Source organism: Chiloscyllium plagiosum, unplaced genomic scaffold (genome assembly GCF_037043375.1).
Source record: "Chiloscyllium plagiosum isolate Xiang-an unplaced genomic scaffold, Cpla_swu_hap1 HiC_scaffold_45, whole genome shotgun sequence".
In the NCBI taxonomy this organism is placed as follows: domain Eukaryota; kingdom Metazoa; phylum Chordata; class Chondrichthyes; order Orectolobiformes; family Hemiscylliidae; genus Chiloscyllium; species Chiloscyllium plagiosum.
This window is the reverse complement of record NW_028270183.1, coordinates 32,982,843-32,997,461: the sequence shown is the minus strand read 5'-3', so window position 1 is coordinate 32,997,461 and position 14,619 is coordinate 32,982,843.

The window sequence follows — 14,619 nt, the reverse complement described above, 5'->3', positions numbered from 1 at the left end:
GCTGGGGAATTGAGTTTAAAAGCCACAAGGTTAGCTGCAGCTCTGCGGAGCCCTGGTTAGACCATACTTGGAATATTGTATTCAGTTGTAGTCAGAGATAGGTTCTATACACAGAGAGTAGTGGGCGCATGGAATGCACTGCCAACGGTGGTAGTAGAGTCAGAGACATTAGGGACATTTTAACGACTCTTGGATAAGTACTTGGAAGATAGTACAATGAAGGGTATGTAGGTTAGTCTGATCTGAGAGGAGGATAAAAGGTCAGCCCAATATCGAGGGACAAAGGCCCTGGACTGTACTGTACTCTTCTATGTGCGATGTTCTTTAGAAGTGTGAAAGGATGCAGTTTGATCAATTCAAATGAGATTCCAAGACCTGGTTGTATAAATGCAGGTAGAGACATCAGTAAGGAAAGCAACCAGTTTCCTGTGGTTTATTAACAAGTCATTGAGCATAACACCAAAGAGGTGATGTTGGACTTGTAGAAGATGCTTATTTGAGTTCGGCTGGAGTATTGCATACAGTTCTAGATGCCACGTCGGTTCAGTAGCTCAGTGGTTTGCCTTGCTGCCTCACCGCACCAGGGACCGAGGTTCAAATCCAGCCTCGGGTGACTGTCTGCTTGGAGTTTGTACATTCTCTCCATGTTTGTTAGATTTCCTCTGGGTGCTACAGTTTCCTCCCACAGTCCAAAGATGTACTGGTTAAATGAATTGGCCATGCTAAATTGCCCACAGTGTCCAGAGATGTGTCGGTTAAGTGCATTATTTAGGGGAAATATTGGGTAGGAGAATGGGTCTGGTTGGGTTACTCTTCGGAGGGTCAGTGTGTTGGGCCAAATGGCCTATTTCCACACTGTACAGATTCTATTATTGCAAACAGTTTATCTACACATTGGAGAGAATGCAGAAGGGGTTTACAAGTGCTAGGTATGAGGATCTTCAGTTACCAGGAGCGATTGAAAACGTTTGTACTGTTTCCTTGGAAAGGAGATGGCTGCAAGGAGATCTGAGAGAGGTTTTGAACTTCCTGAATGGGAGAGTCAACAGGGATACTCTGTTCCCAATCATAAAAGGAGCAAGCCAAAGACGATATCGACTGAAAGTGATCTGCAAAGGAAGTGAGGGTGATGAGGAAAACCTTTTTCATGGAGTAAGCAGCTGAGGGTATGGAATGCACGGTCTGGAAATTTGGTGGAGACAGGTTCAAATGAGGGTTTCGAGAGGGGCATTAAATGGTGATTTGTGTGAAATATTGCTGAAAGGTATGAGGAAAATGTAGGATGCAGGTGATGATGATGCTTAAACAATCCAGTCCAGACACAGATTGGCCTCCTTCTGTCTGGAACATTTCTGTGATTCTGTGAATAACTGGTTGAGTGAGGTTTACATCAGAACAAGAATGGGTTTAGCTCGACAGAGAGGAACCAAAGGCTGCTGGACAAATCAGGAGCTGAGCAATTGGCTATTTTAAGAGGGAACAGTCAAGGTGAATTTCCTGAAAAGGACAAGGGAGGACAATTTTTTTCCCTGGATGATGGGGGCCACAGCAGTTCAGGAAAAGGAGAGAAAGAGTCATTATAGCATGTGCCAGTCAGTAAATATTGCTGAGATTTTTCAGAAAGGAAGCCACAAAACAAATGAGAGAAACTACGTGGGACTGTGAGGAAAAGACTGGCAGTTGACATAAAAGGAAACACCAGGCTTCCACTTGCACATCAATATTAACAAAGGAAATGGGCGAGGACGGACAGTTCGAGATGGAAAAGGATGTTTACACCTGAAAGCATTAGGCCTGGTGACGGTGTCAAATTAATATTCTGCCTCTGTCTTTACCTCCAGGCCAGAGGCTGTGCTGACAGAGAAGGAGAAGTGGTGACAGAGGGTTAATCAGTGAGCCAGGAAGCTGGCTCTGAGGAGCCTCTGTGTCCATGTCTGTCACCAACACCCAAAGAATCAGAGAGCCAGAGAGTCTGACAGTACAGAGACATTCCCTTCTGCCCTCACTGGTCCATGCCAACCAAAATTTCCTTCTACGCTACTCCATTTCCCTGTGTTTGGCCCATATCCTTCTAATCCTTTCCTATCCATGTCTTCGTCCAAATGCCTTTTTAATGTTAGTAATGTATACCCCTCAACTAATTCCACTGGCAGCTCATTCCAAATGTGTACCACCCTCTGTGTAAAAACGTTGCCCCTCAGGTTCCCTTTTATTCTTTCCCCTTGAACTGATGCCCTCTCGTCCTCGATTCCCCAACCCTGGGAAAAAGACGGAGTGCAATCACCCTGTCCTTGCCTCGCTTGACCTTAGACACCTCTAGAAGGTCCCTTCTCCTTGTCCTTCATAGTCCATGACTGCCCTGAGTGGACACTGTCTCCACAGCTTGATGTTGATTGGCTGATACCTCTCACGCAATGGAACTTCCACGAATAATAGGATCTTCATTCCAGGGCAGCTCCTGTCACTGGCCTTACCCACTTCCTGATGGACGTATGATTGTGGTGGCCTTCTCTGGAAGAGGGGGATTGGGTCTGTCGCCAGGTCTCCAAGCAACAGACAAGACCCTGGACATCTTAACAACATTCCAGCCAATTTTTCTCTGTCTGAATTGGGAAGTTATTGGCCAATGAGGGAATCCTCAAAGATGGGAGGTAGCTGAAGTACGCTCACAGTGCAGTTCTTTTGAGATGTGATTGGTTTTGGCACATTAGCTGGTACCAGTCTTTGAGATGATTATATTATGCTGTGTGAAGCATTCTATAAAACACACAGAGAACAGAACATTATGTCGAAAGACAAGATGAACACTGAGGGGTAAGCTCTAAGTATTGTGCAAAAGAAGTGGAAAACACAATTAATGAGACAAACACCAATAAAGACATGTTCAACACAGGTAATGCTGGAGAAACTCGACAGGTTTGGTAGCATGTGCAGGGACAAAAAGTACAGCTGGAAAAGCACAGTTGGTCAGGCACCATCCGAGGAGCAGGAGAGTTGACGTTTCGAGCAGAGGATTTTGATCAGGAATGTGTTGAAAAGCTTATGCTCGAAACATCGGCTCTCCTGCTCCTCAGGTGCTGCCTGAACGGCTGTGCTTTTCCAGCACCAGACCTTTTGACTCTGATCTCCAGCATCTGCAGTCCAGTCTTTCTCGCAGCATCTGCAGAGAGAGAAACAAAGTAACCATTTCGAGTACAGGCTGTCTCTCCTTCAGAACTCCAGTTCCGAAATGTTTCTGAGGGAGTTTTGAAGAAGAGTCATCCAGACTCAAAACGTTAACTCTGTTTCTCTCTGCACACATGTTGCTGAGTTTCTCCAGCATTCTCTGTGTTTGTTTCGCATTTCTAGCATTTGCAGAATTTTGTTTTGAATAAGATATGTCGATGCATGAGAGAGAGAGAGCGAGATTAGCCGTGCAGGCAGATGAAACAATTGCATGACCTGATATAGTCAAGATTAACCACGTTACTAAATAACTCATTGTGCCTTAATTTTCAAATCCTGTCAATAACATGAGCCCAAGGAGGGATGGTATGGTGCAGTGTTAGTGTCAGATTCAGTACTCCTGTCTTATTAAAGTCCTTTACCAAATGGGTCAGTCTGCATTTCCTGAAGTGGATTCCTCTTCCACTTCACTTTTCCTTCCCTCCGGCATTTTCCCAAGTCTTGTACTCCCCAGACAGCCCAATCATAGGTGCAATTACCTTAAATAGGAATTGCTTATTGACATGAAGCTCTGATCAATGCAATGTGTTTTATTGAGGAGTTCAGGCCATGAGTGATAATGTGGTTCTATAACTCCAGGATTCTCCTCACCCGAGCAACCGAATGGCATCCAGTGGGCGAAGGTTTCCTTGGAGAGAGACAAGAGGTTCCAGGCTGCAATGGGAATCCATCTCGAGATTTTAGAACCATCCAAAATGCTTGAGCATTGCAGTGGGAAAAGTTTCTCTTCTGGTTCACAAGGGCCAGCACGACATTTTGTTCTCGGCTTGTTGCACCGTCTCATGTAGACTGAAATACAAGTGAGGGACAGGTTATTGGACATCATGTCGTGATGGGTCGGAATGGGCGTGGGACAAACAATGACAAAACGGGGTTAGCTTGTGTCACTTTGACAACCTCTCCCCACACGGGAAGCTATGCAATGTTCACAACCTCACACTCCATCCTGAACACGGAAAGGTTCAAGCACAAAAAGAGACCATTCAACCCAACGTGTTCGTACTCGCGAAGTAAATGAGCCCATTTCCCAACACCTGCCCCAAGCAGCGACTGCTCCTTCGGGTGTGGATCCGAAATGATCTTTTTGACTGAGTTGAGGGTTTCCCCATCAACCACCAACATGAGGCAGGGAATTGCAGACACCCACCTGCCTCTGGATGGAAACACTTTCCTCAGGTCCCCTCTAATCCTTCAACTGATCACCTCAAACCTGTGTCCCCAGGTAACTGACCTCTGTCAGGGAGAGTAGGTCTCCTCATCCATTCGATGAAAGCCCCTAATTGTGTAAGACACCTCGATTCAGTCAGCTCTCAATGGCTTGCGTTCAGAGAAAAGCAATGCCAGCCTATCTGATCTAATCCTCATCACTGGAATTTTCAAGCCCAAGTTACACTCTTGTATTCTCCATAGTCCCACTGGAACACCACCATAATGCGGTGCCCAGAACTGGATGCAAAGCTCCACAGTTTCGATCTGATCTGTTGGTTGTGGTATTGTTTGGCTCTTGTGTCACTTGTCTTTGTGCTGTTTGTCCCAGAGGTCCCCTGTTCCTCCCTTCACCAGACCAGTCTCTCCTATTCAGGTTCACCTGGTGCTGCCCCTGGAATGCCGGACTGCGCTCTCCAGAGTTGAAAACAACAAATGCTGTCGATCACAGTCAGTCAGACACCATGCGTCGAGAGAGAGCAAGCTAACGTTTCCAGTCTCGATGGGCCTCCATCAGAGCTGAACGAAAGGGTGGGGAGGGGCAGCATTATGCTATAATGTGGGGAGGGCGTGGGTGCTGGGCGAGCAAGGATGTTGTTAGTTCACGTTAAGCGATCTTATTCTGAACTATTAACATCCTTTCTCCCCGAGCACTCTACACTCCACTTCCCCCCCACCTATCTCACAAATGCTGACTCTGCCCCCCTCCACACACACACACACACACTTCTTGTCAGCTCTGATGGAGAGCCATCCAGACTGGAAACGTCAGCTTGCTCTCTCACCCCGGATGCTGTCTGACCCGCTGTGATCTCCAGCATTTGTTGTTTTCAGTACAGGTGCCAGAATCTGCAGTACTTTGTTCCTAATCTCCAGAGTTGATCTGCCCACTTGGTGGGAATGGTAGAGGAGGGGATATGCCAGGTCACAGATTGCATTGGAATATCGTTCTGCTTATATTGATGGCCCACAGTGCCCCATGGATGCCCAGTTTTGAGTTGGCGCCCATTGTAACATGGTTATAGTGCCATACGGCATGATGGAGAGTCTGCTCGATAGGAAAACTTCATTTCATCTCCACAAGGACTGGGCGGTGGTCACTGAATGGAGTTGGGTGGGTGTTGCCTCTTTAGGAGAGCAGGTCAGATGACCCAGAGGGTGGATCGAGAGGGTCAGTCTAAAACCCGACTGTGGAGCTGAGAGGACACACAATAATCTATGCCCATCCAGGTTTACCCTCCATCCACCTCGCGCTCTATTTCTGGTTCCAGTGAACCACAAGCGCAATAACTGTGTGTGATGCTGTTTTCATTGTCATGAGGAAGGACATCGCCCAGATTCCGTAAACTGTGTGGGATTGTGGAGGTAACATCGAGAAAAGGGGTCTTGAGGGGTCTCCTGCCCCAGTCAATGCCAGGGAAGAACAGTTACTCACCTGCGAGCGGGCTGAGTGTGGTGATCATGAGGGGATTCAGGCTAAGAGTGACACTCACTGAAGAATGATACACTAACGCAGTCAATGAGAGAGCAGCCGGGACAGAGTACATTCACCGAAGTGACTCCGGCTGCAAACAGCGACGAGACCCCAGTAGCAGGAAAACAAAATGGTGGACGAGTTAGGAGTGATGGGATTGTTTGGTGAAGAGATAGAAAATTGGATCTGTCCACCAAATGTTTTGATGTGCACTTAAAAGCTGAAGACTCAATGGTATTGGATTTCCCGAGCTCCATTGAGAGTAAGACGCCACAACCCAAAGAAGTCTGATGCAAGCAGAGAAACCAATGGAAATAACATTGCAAACTCTGTGCAAAGTGTTGGAGAGTTATTTTGCACTGAGACCACACACGATCACGGTACTTTCTTTTATTCATTCAGGGATGAGGGTGACACTGACTCAGCAGCATTATTGCCCAACACTAATTGCCCAGAGGGCAGGTAAGATTCAACCACATTGCATGAGTCACATGTCAGCAAGACCAGATAAAGATGACAGTTTCCTTGCCAAAAGGGTATTGGAGAAATAAATGATTTTTTTTTTCAACAATCAAGGATGGATTCATGGTCATCATTAGATTCTTAATTCCAGCTATTTATTTATTGAATTCATCTGCCATAGCAGGATTCGAACCCCAGTCCCCATAACTTTCCCTGGCTCTCTGCATTAACAGTCCAGTGATATCACCATTCAGCTAATGCCTGCCTCCCATTCCAATAAACAGGTCCAGAAGGAAGGAGAGTCAATCACCCAGTTTGGGGCAGCCTTACAGAAATTACTGGAACATTGTGAATCTGGAGGTTCCTTTCTGATGCCCTGAAGGGCCTTTTGATTCGTGACCTCTGACACAAAGCCATCCAACAGAATCTGCTAATGAGGAGAGATCTGGATTTCAACAGCTCTTGAAGTTGCCACCTCAATAGAGTCCACCAACAATGAAACAACATGATTGGCTAGGCCCAGATGCATAGAGTGGGGGAAGGTCTGCAGAGTTAGGTACCAAGCGTAGAATGGTGCCAAGATAGCAAAGAGTGGGCACATGGATTGAACATGTTGGACTCGAGAATCTCAGGGCTGCAGGCAGAAGTGAATTTTTCATATTGCCCAAAATTCCCAGGGGCAACCTCAACAAGAGAAGGGGAGACTAAAGGAGACAATTCCAGGGAAAAGACATAAGGTAGATGAGGCCTGCCAGTGGGTAAACCAGGAATCTTCCGGATCTGTGGGAGGACCAGAAGGCCCAGAGTCAGCAGAGCTTCGGTTAATCATCCTGATGGTACAGAGTGAAGCTGAGAGTTTCTGGGTCTTCCCAAAATACAGAGTAAGACATAAACCTGGAAGTGGATACAGGAGCAGTAATGTGTCTAATCTCCAAATCAATAGTTACTGTCACTGCCATTGAAGCCTGCCAGAATTACACTGTGGACATCTACAGAACAAGTGGTGCTGCTGTAGGGGTATGAACTGGTAAATATACAACTAAGGGCCCAGTGTGCGATCTGCCTCTGTTGGGAGTGAAAGGTGGCGACCCTGCATTATTTGGACAATTCAGATTACAGATGTTAAAGTAAACTCAGGGTCTGGATAACAGGCTGGTGGACACATAAACGGGTTTGCAAGAGAGTTTGCGTAGGTACAAAGATGTCTTCAAGGGAACCCTGGAGAAAATTAAAGAAGTAGCAATTTATCTTTAGCTGAAGAAGGACGTTGGTCCAAGGAATCTGAAGCTTTGTCCAGTGCCAAATACCATCCAGCCTGAAATGGTGAACCTGCGAGCATTGGAACCATTCGCCACCATCGAATGGGTCACTCCAATCGTTCCAGTGTTAATAACAAACAGCATGATGAGCATTTCTGGTGATTTTAAGGTCACAGACAACCCCATTCCTGAGAGGGGATCAATACACCATTGCACTAATAGGAGACCTATTCAGCGGACTGGATGAGGGAAAGAAATTCTTAGAAATGGATCTGGCACAGATGGGAGTGATGAGGTGTCCGACCTACCACTGATGGCACTGACACACACATTCAGTGAATCATACAGCACAGAACAGGCCCTTCAGCCCATTGAATCTGGATCAACATTACTCTCAGTGGAAGTCCGCTCATCACAGTTTCCTGCACTTGTTCCATGTTCTTGAATACTCTAATGTTTTAAGTGTTTATCCAAACATTTTTAAAAGTTTTTTTATGGTTTCCAGCCTCCACTAGCTTCCCAGGCAATCCATTCCAGATTCCAACTTCCCGCTGAGGAAAGTTTGTTTCCTCAAATCTCCTCTAACTCCTGCCCCTTGCCCTAAGACTATGCCTAATTGTAACTGACCCCTCAACCAAAGGGGACAGCAGCTCTCTATTCACCCTGTCCATAACCCTCAACCTGAAATACCGCAATCATGTCTCCCATCAACCATCTCTGCATGAAAAAAACAGACTCCAAGCCTATCCAGTCTCTTGTATCACTCAATTTCTCCATCCTCGGCAACACCCTGGACAATCTCATCTGTGTCCCCTCCAGTGCTATCACATCCTTCCTGTAGTGAAGTGATCAGAGCTGTACACAGTACTTCAGCTTTTGCCTAACCAAAGTTCTGCACGACCCCAACATTATCTCCTTGCTCTTATACTCCATGTCACAACAAGTGTCCCATCTTCCTTCTAAATTATCCTATTACATGCTCTACTTCATGGATCTGTGAATAATTACAAGATTCCTTTCTTCCTCCGAGCTACCCAGTCTCCTGACATTCATTAAATACTTCCTCATCTCGTTTCTTCTTCCAAAGTGCATTACCTCGCACTTGTTTGGATTAAATACCATCTGCCATTGGTCTACCCATCTGACCGACCCACCCCTACCTTCCTATAATGTTCAAACGTCTCCTTCACTCTTAACTACTCCATCAACTTTGGTGTAATCTGCAAATTGGTTCACATTCCCCTCACATTTCCATCTGCATCATCGATGTACATGACAAACAATTAGCGTCCCAGTACTCATCCTTGTGGGATACCACTGGACACCAGTTTCCAAGCTACCATGACCCTTTCTATCCTATTACTTCCCCGGTTTCTGATCTATCTCACCAAATGTCCCACAATTCCATGTGCTTTAACCCTCTCAATCAATCTCCCACCTGGAACCTTGTCAAACGGTTTGCTAAAATCCAAATAAACTCCATCAACTGAACTTCCCATATCCATACAGTTGATCACATTTTCAAACAATTCTCACAAATTTTCAGATATGACTTTCTTCTGACAAACATCTGCCGACTATCTTTAATTAACATGCCTGGACAAGTGGGCATTACTTCACTCCTTCAGAATTCTCTCCAACAGTTTCCTGACCACTGACATGAGACTCATCGCTCTCTATTTTCCTAGTTCATCTCTATCAACCTGCTTAAAAAGTGAAGCCACATTAGCCACCCCCTAGTCCTCTGGCACTTCCAAAATGGCTTGAGAGGAATTAAAAATTTGTGTCAGATCTCCCACAATTTCCTGCCTCACCTCCCACAGCAACCCGTGATGCAATTTATCCGGGCCATGGAAGCTGTCAGTCTTTAAGCCCAACAGACCCTCCGACATCTCCCCATTTCCCATGTCAAACTGGAAAAGTCTCTCACAATCCCTTTTCCTGAATTCTATACCTATATTCTCCTTTTCCCGATTGAAGACCGAACAATCATTCAACACCCTTCTAATATCTTACGTCTTCAGAGTTGTCCCCTTGGTTCCTAATGGACCCTACACTTTCGCCCATTAACCTATTCCCTTAAATTTATTTCTAAAATATCTTTAGGATTCTCCCTAATCCTGTTCCCAAATCCTTTCTCATTCCCACTATTTGCTCTTCTAATTGCTTTCTTCACCTCCCTTCTGCATTTCCAATATTCCTCTAAGGCTGCAACTGAATTATTCTCTTTGGACTTGCTAAAAACTCTACTCCTCTGTTTATCCAGAGTTGAACTTTCCGGGACATCCAGTATTCCCTGAATTTATTGCTCCTATATTTCCCTCGAAAGGTGCCGTGTTGTCCTTGTACTCTTCCCAGCTCCTTTCTGAATGACCCTCTTCCCCCATTGCTCTCCTGCAGACGTACGCAAACGGAGCTGTTCCCAATGTACTGTGGCTAGATACTGCTTTATTCTAATACAATTAGGCTTCCCCAATCCAAAGCTGACTTCAGATGGCCATTTTCTCCTTGTCTAGCACATTTTTTACCCAGATTGTATCATGGTCACTATCGCTAAAATGTCCCCCCACTGCCACATCGATCACTTATCCAGCTTCTTTCCCCAGAACCAGTTCCAGCATTGGCCCTTCGACACATTGATACAGAAACCCACCTGGATACATTTCAATAAGTTCAGCCCCTTTAAATCCTTTACCCTATAGCTAGCCCAACTTGTACTGGGGAGGTTGAAATCATCTTGTATTATTAGCCGATTATTACCCTTACTCCCTTCTGTGAACTGTCTACATATTTGCTGTTCTATTTCCCACAGATTCTTTGGGGGCCTATAATACGCTTTCAGTAAAGTAGCTCTCTCCGTAACATTCCTACAGTCTACCCACAAAGCCTTGTTTGAGTATCCTGCCAAGATATCATCTCTCGCTAATGCAGGAATTGATTCCTTAATTAATAGTGTGACACTATTGACAGCCTCTTCTGTTTCACTGAAAGAACCTGTAACCCTGGAAGGTCTAGTTGCCTGTCCATCCCTTCTCTCAATCTTGTTTCTGTGATGGTAACAATATCATGCTTGCATGTGTCAATCCATGCCATTAACCCATCAGTCTTACCTGTTACATTCCGAGCATTAAAGACCATTCAGCTTTGCCTTTGTCTTTTGACACTCAATATCGTTGAACGCACTGTGACTTGCTTCCGTTCCTGTAGCATGATGTGTCGCTGTTGCATCAATATTCTGTGGTCCCCTCCCTCTGTCAGACTAGTTTAAACTCCTCCCAACAGCACCAGCAAGCCTCCCTGCCAGGATGTTGGTCCCAATGTGGTTCAGGTGCAGACTGTTCTGTTTGTCCATGTCCCACCTCCCCAGAAACAATCCCAGTAATCCAGGAATCTAAAACCCTCCCTCTTGCACAAACTCTTGATCCATACATCTATCTACTTTATTTTCCAGTTTCGAAACTTGCCAGCACATGGCACTGGGAATAGTCCAGAGATGACAACCGTTGAGGTCCTGCTTTTTAATCCTCCACCTCGCTCCCTTAATTCTTGATTCAAGGCCTCATTCCTCACTCTGGCCATACCATTGTACATGTTGCTTCCAACGACCTTTAACTCATCACCCTTCCCTTACAGGATGCCCCGCAGCCATTCAGTGACATCCCTGACCCTGGCACCAGGGAGGCAATGCAGCATCCTGGAGTAACGTCTTCGGCTGTAGAAACACCCGGCTGCTTTCCCGACTAAAGAATCCCCGATCACTGTTGCTCTTCTTTCCTTCTTCCTCCCCATCTTGTCTAGTCAAGCTGCTCGTGGTGCCAGACAGCTTGGATCTGACTGCATTCCTCTGAGAAGTCAGCATCCTCATCAGCTTCCAACATTGAATCCTGGTGAGTGAATGGGACACCAGGGGACGTCTGCACTCACAGAGGGTAGTGGATAAAATTCTGGGTGGATTGCCTGGTGTCTGCTGCTACCTGGATGACATTCCGTTCACTGGATCCGCCAAAGAGGAACATTTGAACAAGCTAGAAGAAACTTTCAAAAGGTTCTGGGACCACAGCCGACAAGTAAAAAGGGAGAAATGGGAGTTTTGTAAAGACACCATAGAGTGCCTGTGCCATATAATCCATGGAAATACACAAGGGCCCCAAGAAGTTGGAAGCTATCAGGAAGGCCCCAAGACAAGAATGTGTCCCAACTGAGATCGATCGTGGGCCGTGTAAATTACTAATGGAAAGTTTGTGTGCATCTGACTGTCGTGATAAAGCCCCTGCTGGGGAAGGGCAGCAGTGGAAATGGACCCAGGAATGTGAGGGAGTTTACCAGGAAGTGATGCATACTTTAAAAAGATCAGAACTGTTGACCCATTTTGAGTCAAAGTTGCCAGTCCAGTCAGCATGTTTGTACACTTCCAGTGCAGTCAACATGTTAATACAGTTCTAGTACAGTTAGCATGTTCATACAGTTCCAGTCCAGTCAGCATGTTTGTAAAGTTCCAGTACAGTCAACATGTTAATAAAGTTCCTGTACAGTTAGCATGTTAATACAGTTCCAGTACAGTTAGCATATTTGTACAGTTCCAGTACAGTCAACATGTTATTACAGTTCCAGTACAGTCAGCATGTTTGTACAGTTCCAGTACAGTCAACATGTTAATATAGTTCCAGTACAGTTAGCATGTTAATACATTTCCAGTACAGTCAGTATGTTAATGCAATTCCAGTACAGTTAGCACGTTCGAACAGGTCAGTACAGTTAGTACACTCTACCTTATGGGTCTGGTACTGTACTGTCACACACCTTACTGAATGGAAAGGAAAAGCCCATCAAGTTCACTAACAAAGATGGGGGGAAGGTATACCAAAGTGGAAAGGGAAGGATTGGACATGGAGTTTAACATTGTGAAGTTTTCCCATTTCCTTTCCCGCAGGCAGTTTGTGCTGTGGACAGACCACAGGACGCTAACCACCAGTTTTGACCTGCATATGGGATACTATCTAGTTGTGTTATGAACTCCATAGTCCCATCTAACGCCTACATAACCAAGGGTTATAACCCTTGATTCCCCTGCCTAACAAGAATCTATCCATCTCTGCCTTCAACATATCCAATGACCCTGTCTCCACCACCTTCTGAGGCAGTGATCCAAAGTCACACAACTGCCTGAAGGAAAAATATTCTCCAACCCTATCACTGAAGAGCGGCCATTCTTGTTGAATCGGTATGCTTGTTATGAATACCTCATGCACCTTTACTTTTGCTTTTTTAAGGTCAAAACATCTATATTGAATTTCCTCTGTCCATCTCTGTCTCTTTCTCGAACCATTGATTCACATATTATTTTCTTTCTCTCTCACTTTGGCTCTTTGATCTACCACATCTTTTCACAACTGATCTGTGAGAGATACGCCCCTGTGTGCTTCTCCAGTTTTGCAGTTTGTAAGATGGTTCTGGAGTAAGCTGTCCCCCTTTCAGTATAGAGACCGCAGGCCCACCCACTTCTCCCTCTCCTGGTGCCAGTGGCCCCTGAACTAGGATCGAGCTCTCCCACCCCAGTCAGGGGAATGAAACGTCATCAGGAGAAGGCAATAATGTGGATTTAAGATCGAAAACGAGTCAATCATGCTCTTGTTAAATGGTGAAGTGGGATTGAGGAATGAATGGTCTATGTTCCAAATTGTTCCGATGTTTCAAATGCAAGAAATATAACAACCAACAGAGAAGTTTACAAACCACAGCTTTAGACCAGAGCCAAAAGTTTGACAATGAGCTTGAATAATTCTCAGATTCACCAGAGGGTTTGACAGTCACAGACTGGTTCTGAACACAGTCAGAAAACCACACCCCACCACATTCCCTATGCCCAAAATGTCGATTCTCCTGCTGCTCAGATGCTGCCTAACCGGCTGTGCATTTCCAGCACCACACTTCAATTAGAAACATAGAGTCCTAAAACAGAGAGACAGGCACTTCAGCCCAAACTGCTCCATGCCAACCGAAATATTTGGGCCTCCTGAGAGGCTGGGGTGTCCATGTTCGGGCCTCCAGACAGAATGATGTTCTCCAAGACATCAGTCAAATTCTCAACCCTTCAAACAGCATCACTGGAAATTTCTGGCCCTGGGAATTAGTAGATCACATTCAATGTCTCATCCAAAACCCAAATCATCAACAATGCAGCTATCCCACGGTGGATCTGCTTCCCATCTGCTTCACTAACTATCTTCAGGGAAGAAAATCTCCTACCCTCACCCAGTCTGGTCTCCATATGACTCCAGACCGACAGCAATGTAACTGGCTGTGATCTGAACGAGAAAACAGCACAGCAGGACAGCCCTTTCAAGGGCAAGTAGAGATAAACAAAAAATACTGTCCTTGCCAGTGTTGCTGACATTCCATTCGTTAAAAGCTTAAAGATGATTTAAACTGATTAAAATTTCTCACATTCCTGACTTCACTCGTGTTTTGAAAATCTGACCCACATATGTTGACTAGTTTTTTAAATATTTCCTGTATTATTCCGAATTCACCCTTTCTAAATCTGTGAAACGAGACAAGAGAATAAAATGATTTTCCAATTCACTCTTCACGGTCAGGACAAGTGAGCATTCTGCGGGAGGAATTCTCCCACTGTCTAATACATAAGCGCTGTGTACAAACTGTGTCAGTGCACTGAGTGCAACACAGTACTCCAACTTCCCACTAGAAAGGAATTTGCTTTTTCGTACTGATCAGCTTGAATCAGCTCAAATCCATTCCCTCTCCGGGCTGAGCTACCAATAAACAAATGTACATGGGGTTGGTACGAATCGCATTTTTTAGTCTTTATCAGAATCAGCTTCAATCAGGCATTAAACAGAGCTAATCTAAAAACTGTCTGCAAACAGCCGGGTGAGACAACGCAAGAATGTACCTGCGAAATGTCCCCGGAAACCTCCGAGAGCAGGAGTGCACTGAATAAGCAGCAAGACACCAATAACCAACAGCATTCCC